The sequence below is a fragment of the Vicia villosa genome, linkage group LG7, assembly GCF_029867415.1.
Source record: "Vicia villosa cultivar HV-30 ecotype Madison, WI linkage group LG7, Vvil1.0, whole genome shotgun sequence".
In the NCBI taxonomy this organism is placed as follows: Eukaryota; Viridiplantae; Streptophyta; class Magnoliopsida; order Fabales; family Fabaceae; genus Vicia; species Vicia villosa.
This window is the reverse complement of record NC_081186.1, coordinates 41,069,906-41,081,100: the sequence shown is the minus strand read 5'-3', so window position 1 is coordinate 41,081,100 and position 11,195 is coordinate 41,069,906.

Genomic DNA, 11,195 nt, shown 5'->3' with positions numbered 1-11,195 from the left:
CTTGACTTTGTAAGAATTTGCCAGGATGAGAACTGGACTTTTGTAGTATGTGAATGCACTAGATGGTATGCATATGCTAATGCGTATGTATGTATGCTGACGCTGATGTCAATCCTGAGATTTTATATCCTTATTGAACCTGTTTAAACCATGTTTGCACCTATACCATGAATATGCTTATGCTTGTGTATATGTTGATTGATGTAGCGAGTGGAACGAAGTAATGTCTTCTATAAGACTACCTGAAAAGGTTTCTGAAATGAATATGAAAATTTGTCTTGAAGAAGACTACCTGAAGAGGTTCTTAGAATGGATAGAAATTTGTCTTAAAGAAGACTACCTGGAAAGGTTCTTAGAATGGATAGAAATTTGTCTTGAAGAAGACCACCTGGAAAGGCTGAAAATGTCTTACAAAGACTACCTAAAGAGGTTCTTGGAGAGGACAGTGAATGTCTTAGAAAAGACCACCCAGAAAGGTTCGTAGAATGTCTTAAAGAAGACCATCTGAAGAGGTTCCTGAAAAGGATGACAAATTGTTTTAAAGGAGGCTACCTAAAAAGGTATTTAGAAAAAAGAATGTCCTGAAGAAGACTACCTAAAAAGGTTCTTGGAGATAACGATGATTGTCTTAGAGAAGACTACTTAGAAAAGTTTTTAGAAAAGAATGTCTTGAAAAAGACTACCTAAAGAGGTTCTTGGGAATGATGATGATTTATCTTAAATAAGACTGCCTGAAGAGGTTCCTAGAAAGGATTATGAACACCTTAGAAAAGACTACTTGACAAGGTTCCTAGAAAGGATCGTAGGATTTGTATTAAAGAAGACTGTCTAAAAAGGTTCCTAGAAAGGATCGTGGGATTTATCTTAAAGAAGGCTACCTGAAAAGGTATGGTGTAATGTATCAGCCAATGTATGCAATGCATGACTTATATGTATTTGCATGATGCTTCAATGATAGCTTGTTAACAACCAAAGTGTGTATAGCTTACTAATGTTGTAAGGTTGTTGGATGCTAGCGTGATTCCCCAATACCTGTTTTTTTAAGATCGTAGTTAGGAGAAAGATTTGTCGGATGTTGTAAAGTGCGAGAACGCCTTTTCCTTTTTTTGTGCGTCTTGCCCCAGTTTGACCCTTTAAATTACTCCACGCTTTTGAATTTTGAAATTCTCCATGTCTTTCACCTTTTTCAATTCACACCTTTAACCTCTTCGAGGCTCTCCACACCTTTAGCCTTTCGAAGTTCTCCACACCTTTAACCTTTTGAGGTTCTCCACGCCCTTAACCTTTCGATTTGTTCATCTTATGGATTTGATATCCAATGCCCCAGTGTTTAATGGAAAAAGATGCATATGATCCCCAAGCTATGAAGGGAGTGCTCCAAGAAATAACCTTGTCATATACTCCGACATTCGGATTGAAGGGTGTGCCCTTGATCACCAGGATATGGAGGACTATCCATAGTGTTATATCCTTTTGAGTTTGAATTCTTCCCATGTTCGACATGCCCCTGTTTGTTATTGCTTCGAGATGTGACCCAAGTCGATTGAACTTTAGGAAGAATGCCCCTAGTAAATAGGATGTTTGGTCGTATGCCCCTGTTTAGGAAAACCTTCTCGACGTGGTTTCCCCATTCAAGAGTCTTTATCAGAAATGGTCGCCTTTGGTTAAACCAAATTCGAGATCTCCTTGAGTGCTAAGTGTTTGTCCGTAGACGACGTTGTACCCTTTGAGAAGTAACTCCAATGTGTATGCAAGTTTTGAAATCGAAGTCCGTTATGAATTAGGACTGGATGATTGGAAATGAATGTTTTAAGAAGCGTAGTGGTTAGAAATAGTTTTAACAAACATAGGAGTCAGTATAACAGAATCCTGCTTAATATGCTTTTGTGGTTAACCTTGCCTCAATTAGGACTTTTAAACGTTGTAACTTGTCCTGGTTCATGTTTTAAAAAACAATGGATATAAGGCTCGAAATTTTATTTAACCCATCCCTTTCTCCTTGATGTTCTCCAGATCCTAAAGTTTGCCTAATCCAATGGATATGCTTTGTCTGTAAGAGAATCATTTCAGTTTTAATGTTGGGCAGAAGCCTTAGTAGAGATCCAAGCATTGATGGTAAAAGTGTTGTAAAGATCTAAGCATAGATGAGAAGCTTCGATGATTTAGCAGTCACAAGATTGTACTTTGTGTTTTGCTTTTTCTTTGTTTTTATCCCTTATTTTTGCATGAACCAATTCCTTTGAGTTTGATCCATCGGGATGCCCTAATTTTTGCCTAAGTTATCTTTGTTTTTTCAGAAATTCTCCATTTTGACCTAGCGGGCGTTTTTCTTTTGAAAGCTCCTTTTGAGATTTGATCCTTGGATATTGAATGTTGTGACTGCCATGTTGATTTTGATTTGTAAGCTTCACCTTTGACACTTCCTCGATCTTGAATGATGTAATGAGGAAGAGGATGTTGTGAATGTTATCTCCATTGCTTCCTCAATATCGGATGAACGCGAGGAAGATTATATGCTTGAACCTTTGCTTGAATCCTTGCTTGGATTAACTGATTCTCTTGACAACCAAAATACACCATTGAATTAATTGAAATCTACCCTACCCCTGGTTAAAATCAAGGTTTATTTGAAAAGTAGAAGCAAACTCCAACTCCTGGCTCGAGGGGGTGACGAGGGATTAACATCCTTATACCTCCACTGTTTAGGGATTTGAAACAATGCCTGTACATCGTCGGTTCGGTCTTACCTTGAAAGCATATATTTAGCTGGACTTAGCTATTTGTATTCGTCATTCTCCATCAAGTTTGTTAATGACTGGGAGTGATAATTTGAAAGATAATTTGAAATGGAAAGTCGTAGCGGAGCGAAAGAATTGATTTCAAAACATGCATGATTATTTTATTGAATTACCATTCGAAAGGTACAACGTTTTACATCAAATAGCATTTTGTGATCGTAGGAATTACAACTAGAAAGATAAACCTATTAATCCTAAGGGCAATCTCCTATGTAGATCCATCGACCTTGTTTTACTCCTTAGTTAATGAACTTGTAGAAGTGAGGGTAATCTCGAATTCTCCTTGGACATGTCAAACCCGTTGGGAATAAATCGTTAGCGGTGGGTTTTCGTCGTATCGGAACTTCATGAGTTTCCTTTGACTGAACCTCTTTTGCCTTTTTTTTCTAAGGATAGCACCACACCATTTGCAGCCTTCAAAGTTTGTAGATTGATAGAAAAACCTATGGCCTTTTTGCCCCTTGGTATGGAGTTAGCATATGTCGCATTCCCTCCATCGTAGTCACGCATTTTTGTTCAGGGTATTGCCCTAGTTGGATTAATCCTTGCCCCCAGGTTATCGTAGAGCGTCCTTGTAAGTTTGCTATGTTCGTAGATGAACCCCCTCATGACTAGATACCCCTTGAGTGTATCTATGAGAGAATTTCGTTGTTGAACTAATCCTTGCTCGATAATAACCTTTGTTGCATTCACAATCCTGTTACGACAAGGCGTGGGCATGTGGCTAGCATGGTGAAAGGCGTCCTCTTTTCCTTAAGATCATTCTTAATTGTTTATCCTCCTTTTTTCTCCTCTTGAGTTTTTCCCCACGAGTCTCGGGAAATCGGCTAGCACGGTAAGTGTGGATGCGGGCGAAGATATGAATGCAAATGTAAATGTCAATGTAAATGTATGGATGCCTGAAAATGCAAATGCATGCGTATGCACAAGACTCCTTGTATTATAACTACTTGCATGCAATGCAGACGGGTGACATGTGATTCTAGGGATAACCTTAGAGGCGACATTGGACCCTCGTGGAATCTTTGTAGGATAAATGTTATGACACACCAATGAAAATCCCTTAGATTAGGGAGTATGCAGAAGGTAGCGGCTGGTGACCGTTCAAGACAGTCGCCAAGTCTCATGGCCATCGAGAGGCCGATAGACGTGTACCAATGAAGTTGTCCCTCGTGGGAAGGTTCTCTGTGCGGAACGCGGCCTATCTAAGGACGATATCGGATGAAAAGAAATCCCTACATGCTAGGGAATGAAGGATGTATAGATGGAAATCCAAATCCTACAAGTTAGAGGGTGTGCGGGAGCAAGCACGGGTTGATCGTTCAAGACAGTTACCAGCTCTCATGGCCATCGAGAGGCCAATCGGCGTGCATTAATGAGGACGTCCTTCGTGGGAAGGACACATGGTTGTAAAAATACAAAGGTGTAAAAGGAAAATCCCTACGGTCTAGGGAGTGCGTAGGAGCAAGCATAGAGTGATCGTTCAAGACAGTCACTAGATCTCATGGCCATCGAGAGGCCAATCGACGTATGCTAACGAAGGTGTCCTTCGTACGAAGGACACGATTTTAAGAATAGGATCCCTATCGGCTAGGGAATACATAGGGATACCTGCAAAATTGAAACGCATAGATACTCGAAGCATATAGATTGAAAACATATGATAAGCACATAAGCCCAAAAGTCCTAGGTTCATAGGTTCGACGTAGCGGCTCTAGGGAGCCAACCTTTTTATGGGGGGTTCTAGAAGGTCTCATGGGGTCGTTCGTAGCTTCCGAGACTTTTTGTCTCTTCGGATTTTAGAACAACTCATTTTATCCATGAGGTTCGAATTTTTGGGGTAGGTTCTCGGAGAGATCAGCCAAGTATCCAGTCCTGCCCTCAACAAAGTCAAGCCTCGTTTTGGACATTTCCGAATACTCAACCCACTCCGAGTAGAGTTATCAATGAGACTCGTAGGTGATTCATGTCCCCTTTTGATCTCAAAGTTAACTCCCACACTTAGGGTTTAACACAACATAAAAAACAACAATGCATATAATAGTATAGGTAAACATTTTAAGGTAGATAAATAAACATTTAAGAAAAAAAACAAATAAATAAATAAATAATTTAATATTTATTAAAAGATGAACCTCCCCCAAACCCTAAAAATGGCAAGTTTGCCAAACCCTAAAAAAAACTTGCCAAACCTAAACCCTGCCAAGACCTATAGGAGCATAGTATTCACTATTAAGTTGTCCCCAGCAGAGTCGCCAGCTGTAACAACCTGCCTAAAAAATTAATGTTTAGAGTCGCCACCTATTCTACCAAGGCGAATAGGAAACCTATGCAATTAAGAGATCAGGGTAAGATACTATATTCAGGTCGAGGGAAGGTGTTAGGCACCCTCAACCCTTTCCTAAAGGCTAACATTCAAAGATATAGGTTTATGGCAAGGTTTATAAAGAAAGGTGACAGAGAGTAATTATAAAGCTAATTATATTGACAGGATTAGAATTTAGAGGAAGGAGACTCGCCTTGGTTATCCAAGTGCCTACGTATCTCCTTATGGAGAATCAGAGTCAACGTAGTTCGGGGACAGGGTTGTACGCCTTATAATTGAATTTGATGTGTTTTGAAGTTGTTTTGAAATGCGAAGTTCGAAGGTATTTTGAATTACCTTGTCGTAGTTGTGAACATCGCAATGTTTGAAGGGATGAAAATCCGTAGTATCGTGGTTTAGTGTGTTTGAAAAAGTTTTGGAAGTGTTTTAGGATTTGGGCGTACAACCCTGGTTTTAATTTGTTACCGTTAGTTGCAATAATCAATAGGTTTGATTACCACGGCTAACGGATTAAAGGGAGGATTGCTAACCACTATAATCGATAGATTCGATTATCACGAATAGCAAATATGCGTGTTTTAATTATCGTTACTCCTCATAATCGATAGATTCGATTATAAATAATAACGAATTTTGATAAAGGGAAAATGCTAATCATCATAACCAATAGGTTTGGTTAAAACCATTTAGCAAAATAAATTGTTATTTTAATTTATTATTGGATTTGATTAAATAAATTAATCGATTGTTAACCATTGCGACCAATATGTTTAGTCGGAACGAATAACAAATTAAATCCTAAAACTTTGGCCAAGTGGCTAGTGGGATTGGGCGAATCCTAATATATATAACCTTTCTAGGGTTTTTATTGTGATTTAATAGTTAAAACTAATTAAATAAATTAAATCGATAAAATCGAAATAATCGGGAAAATAATCCTAATTAATCATAACCCTAATCCTAGTTATTCTCAATTTAATTTTAACAATCAAAATTATATAGAAAAAAACATTGATTTATTGACACCATTATATTAATAATATAAAACAACTAAAATAAATAAAAACAATTAAAAACCTGGGCATTGATCCTGTGTATTGAAGCTTGAGGAAGCATGGTGAACCTTCAGATTCGTGTCCGTTGGATTTGGCTTGGGTATGATCCAGTGGCGATGGTTGAAGAGTACATGGTGGGCGTACGCTGATCGTATACACTAGATCCATGAGCAGATTACAACATAAGCTGTTATTAAAAAACTCCTGTCGCGTGTGGGGTTCGAACCCCCGTCCTTTCCTTCACCAGTAAGAGCATCTCACCAATCCGACCACGTGCGTTCGCTGTTTATTCAGCATGCCATATGCAAAATATATAAAACAAAACAACATAAGTTCAAATTGCCGCGGCCCTGTAGCTTCTTCTTCCTCTTGTTTTTTCTGAAAACGCAGCGACATTTTCAGCCACATATTTCTTGCGTGGCCTTAGTCCTCCCCCTTTAAAACCTGCAATTTTTCATCAAACAACAACAAATAATAACCCAGATCAAGTTTAGGTACTCTTCCGAATTCAATGAGCTCTTTAATTTTGTCTAATTTTGCCTTAAACTAAAAATCCCAATTTGAAGCTACTAAACCCTATCAATGGAAAATTTCTTAACCTGCAACAAAACTCAAAATAAATGATCCAGATAGCTTATAAACAGAATTATGAACATGTTTATACTCTCAAATACGACTTAGGATTCATTTATGAACGGATTCAGACTCAAAGAAATTTTGACATAAACATGAACACATGAGGGTGTTTCGGCTTGTTTTGGTTGATGATGAAGATCGATTCTTGTTTCAGAAATTCCACATAATCGACTCTGATGCTTGGCTTCGTATGAATCAAAACAGCTCCTTGTCCTGTGTTTCACGATTTTTCTTTACAAGTTTTTTTCGTCTCTTATTTTTCCGGCCAATCCCCCTCTGCATTTGTTAGAAAGCATCCCCTTTATGTTGGTCAATTTAGGTTATTTCTATACCTAATGGGCTTATTGTCCAACTAACTCAATAACTAAAAATAACCCAAATAATAATAATAACAATTTTTTTATTTTAAAATTGGTACTAATAATCCTAATATAATATAAAAATCCTAATCCTAATAATTAATATGATAATCATAACAAAAAAAAAAGGTTTAATAGTTAGTAATTAACATAATAATATAATAATAACCCCAATAATAATAATATTACAAATAAATCTTAATAATAATATCACCTATTATTAATATTAATATTAACAATAAAAATTAATAATATTAAATACTAATAATAAAAAATACTAGTAATAGTACTTCAATAATAAAAAATAAATGTTAAAAAACCCAATAGTAAAAACTAATAAAAATGAATATCCAAAAATGACAGGACTCTTATAATGCAATAATCGGGCCAAATGATTGAGCCCAAATTCCTGCTAATTTTAACCCCATTCTATCTCAGGATACTTTATAAGAGAGCAGGTTTGACAATAGAAATTTCAAACCCCATGACTCTTAATTTTGACCCCTTGATGAGTTAACAGCCGTAGATTTTATCGGGAAAATTTTGGGGTATGACACAAGGGAAACTCGAGTTACTCTTTGGTTTGGGTCTTTTAGAATTTGGGAACTTACGCCTGTTACCCTAGGATTTCGACTTACTAAATAAATGGGCAACTAAGGCCCAAAATTGACAATTGGGCCTCAATTTGGTGAAAAAGGGCCTAAAATTGGTAATTGGGCCTCAAGTTAATATCTACATTACCAGTTGGGTCGAAACGATTCGACCTGATAACGTTTAGTAGTCGAAGCTGTTCGACTAGGAAGATCGTCTGAGGTTTTAGCGTTCGACCAGACCAAAAGGATGCGAAGACTTAAGGATTTCTGGCTGCAAAAATTGAAGTGGAAGTCGAGAGGCAGTAGGAGTTAGGAAGTAGTTCCAGGCAGTTTTCTGGCAGTTCTCACAAGACGCGTGGAAGTCTCACAATTGAAGATCTTGCATGTCGAAGACACGTGTTGACTGATAATCAGTCGACCGTTAGTAGTAGTTATTTTTATTTTCTATTTAAGCAAGTTTTATAGGGATAGTTAGGGGTCCGCATTTTCTACATAAACACAAGTAAACTCAAATCTCTTCGCAATGAGTAACGAATGCAACTTTAAAATGTACGTATGCGTACCAGTTTAATTAATGCAATCACTTTACATTACATTTTATCTTTCAGTGCACATTTACTGCCTTTTTATTGCTTTGGTTTACTTTAAAGCCTTTAATTTCAGTGTTTACTTTTACGTTAAAGTCACTATTTACATTTAATACAAATCAGATACACATAATATAACAAAATAGAGCAATCAGTCCTGGAGTATTCTAGTTGACTCCGCAAAGTAACCTTTAAAAAGGAAACTAGCGCTTGTTTACCAGTTTTCTGGGTAAACAAATTGGCACGCCCAGTGGGAGCCGTCGGTTGTTCTTTATTTTTCTTTAGTTATGAATGATATTAAGAAGTGGTCGGAAATTAACTAACATGGCTGAAGTTAATACAAATAATTCTGATCTTTCTGGAAATCAAGGAGGTGTTCTGACCGGAGGAACACCACAAAATGCCGCAGATTCGTCCCTAGTTGGAGCAACGAATAATGGTGGATCGACGGCAGCAATATTGGTATCATCACCAACGAATGTACGGTCACCGTTTAATCCATTACGACCGTCGTTTCATGGAATGCTACCTCCACCAGGGTTTATTCCTCAGTTTGGAATGCCCACGTCTATGATGCAAGGTTTGCACACAAATCCTTCATTATATTCTGACAGCATAATGGCTACAAGCACATCAAGTCTGGGGGGTCGACCTATAAGTATGGGATATAATCACCAGACTTTACCATCTTTGAGTACTACGTCAATGTTGTCAATTCGACAACAAATGGACGAAAGTAATCATGAAATGGTGAATGCCCTTACTCAACAGATGGGAATTGTTTTCACTCCCATGATAAATAACACGAATCAAAGTTATGAAATATTGGCTGGACAGATGGCCAGAATTGCAGATTTCTTTGGAGCGCCTCCACAACCAAACTTTTCAACCGCTCAAGGGTCGAACACGAGGGGGGCCGAACCTTTAGGACAATGAGATCAAATTGAGCAGGAGATACCTAGGATAGTACAAAGGCATCAAGATGCTGACCAGGTTCTTAGGAACATCCAGCAAGATGTCAATGTTGGACACAATAATATCTCTAATGTAGTCGAACAAATTTTAGTCCAAAATGGGATAAATGTAGGTCTGCATAGACCAAATTTCGTTTCCCCGTTGTCAGAATATATAAGGCAAACAGAATTGCCCAGGGGTTGGAAAGTTCCAAAATTCACCAAATTTGCTGGCGAGACTGGCGAGTCGACAGTTGAACATATTGCTAGGTTCCAGACTGAGGCTGGAGAAATAGCAAACAATGAAAATCTAAAGATGAAGTATTTTCCAAGTTCTTTAACGAAAAATGCATTTACTTGGTTCACGACATTAGCTACCCAATCTTTGTTCTCATGGAACCAATTAGAGCGATTGTTCCATGAACAATTTTATATGGGACAGTCGAAAATTAGTTTGAAAGAATTAGCCGAAGTTAGGCGAAAGGGTACAGAACCAGTCGATGATTATCTAAACCGTTTTAGGTTACTAAAAGCTAGATGTTTTACACAAATTCCTGAACATGAGTTAGTCGAAATGGCTGCAGGCGGGTTAGATTATTCTATCAGGAAGAAGTTAGATACCCAACATTTGAGAGATATGGCGCAACTAGCAGACAGAGTACGCCAGGTCGAAAGGCTAAATGCTGAAAAGGCTAGGGCTAGTTAGTATCATAAGAAGGAGAAAATAGCTTATGTTACTACAGGTGAGTTTGATTCTAATAGCGACGATGAATACGAAGAGGGAGAGGTTAACGTGGCTGAATTAAAGCCAGGACCACCTTATATTTGTAAATTGCTTAAACCTTCAAAAGATAAAAATCTGGTTGAAAGTAAAAATGAGAAATTCTCTAGTAAGACGTATTCATTTGATATAACGAAATGTGATGAAATATTTGATTTGTTGGTTTCTGACGGACAAATCATAGTACCCCCGGGACTAAAAAATCCTCCTCTTGAACAAAAGAAAAAAAGAGGATTTTGTAAATTTCATAATTTCTTGGGTCATAAAACTTCTCAATGTGTCCTTTTCAGGGATTTGGTGCAAAAGGCCTTAAAAGAAGGAAGGTTACAGTTTGGAGAAAAGCCAAAGTCATCAATGCAAGTTGATACTGATCCTTTGCGAGTCGAAGAGGCTCACTATACTGAGCTTGCTGACGTGATGATGGTCGAAACCACTGATGGTTTCGTTAGAAAGCAAAATGGTGCTACTGATGGCAAAGTTTTGAACATGGTTTATCCTGAACCAAAAGAAATTCTTTTGAAATTCCTGGAGAGATGCCATAATAACAACTCTCAAGTTGGATTATGTCCAAGGTGTGATGCTGTTTTCAACGTGAGTGCTGCAAATAAAGTGAGGTTCGACCCTCGTCGAGGCAAGAATCGTCAATTCATATATACAGGAGAAAACAGTGGTCGAAGGGCTGGAGAATACAGGAAGATGTTTGAAAAGCCAAGGACTTTCCGTCCCAAAACGGATGTCCCTGAAGACAAATGGGTGCGACCCATTAACTTCAGAGGTAAACATCCAGAATGGCAGATACAGGGCGATGGAACCAATGCTGAAGGTTCTTGGACGGATAGTGGATCAAAAAGAAAAGATTACATATCTCCAAACTACAAAGGAAAGAACCCCATGACTCGAACGCAATGGAGGCGTTACCAAAGAAGCCACAAGAATGGACAAGAGGGTTCAAAAATGGTGCAGGCAGGATTTTCTCACTATCAGTCAAAACCCTTTCATAGGAAGTTGACTGAGGAGCAGGCTAAAATAGCAAATGAAAGATTAGCTGCTGGGATGATCCTAGGAAAGAAATTGATCAAAGAATTGGTTGACGACGATGCTCCAATC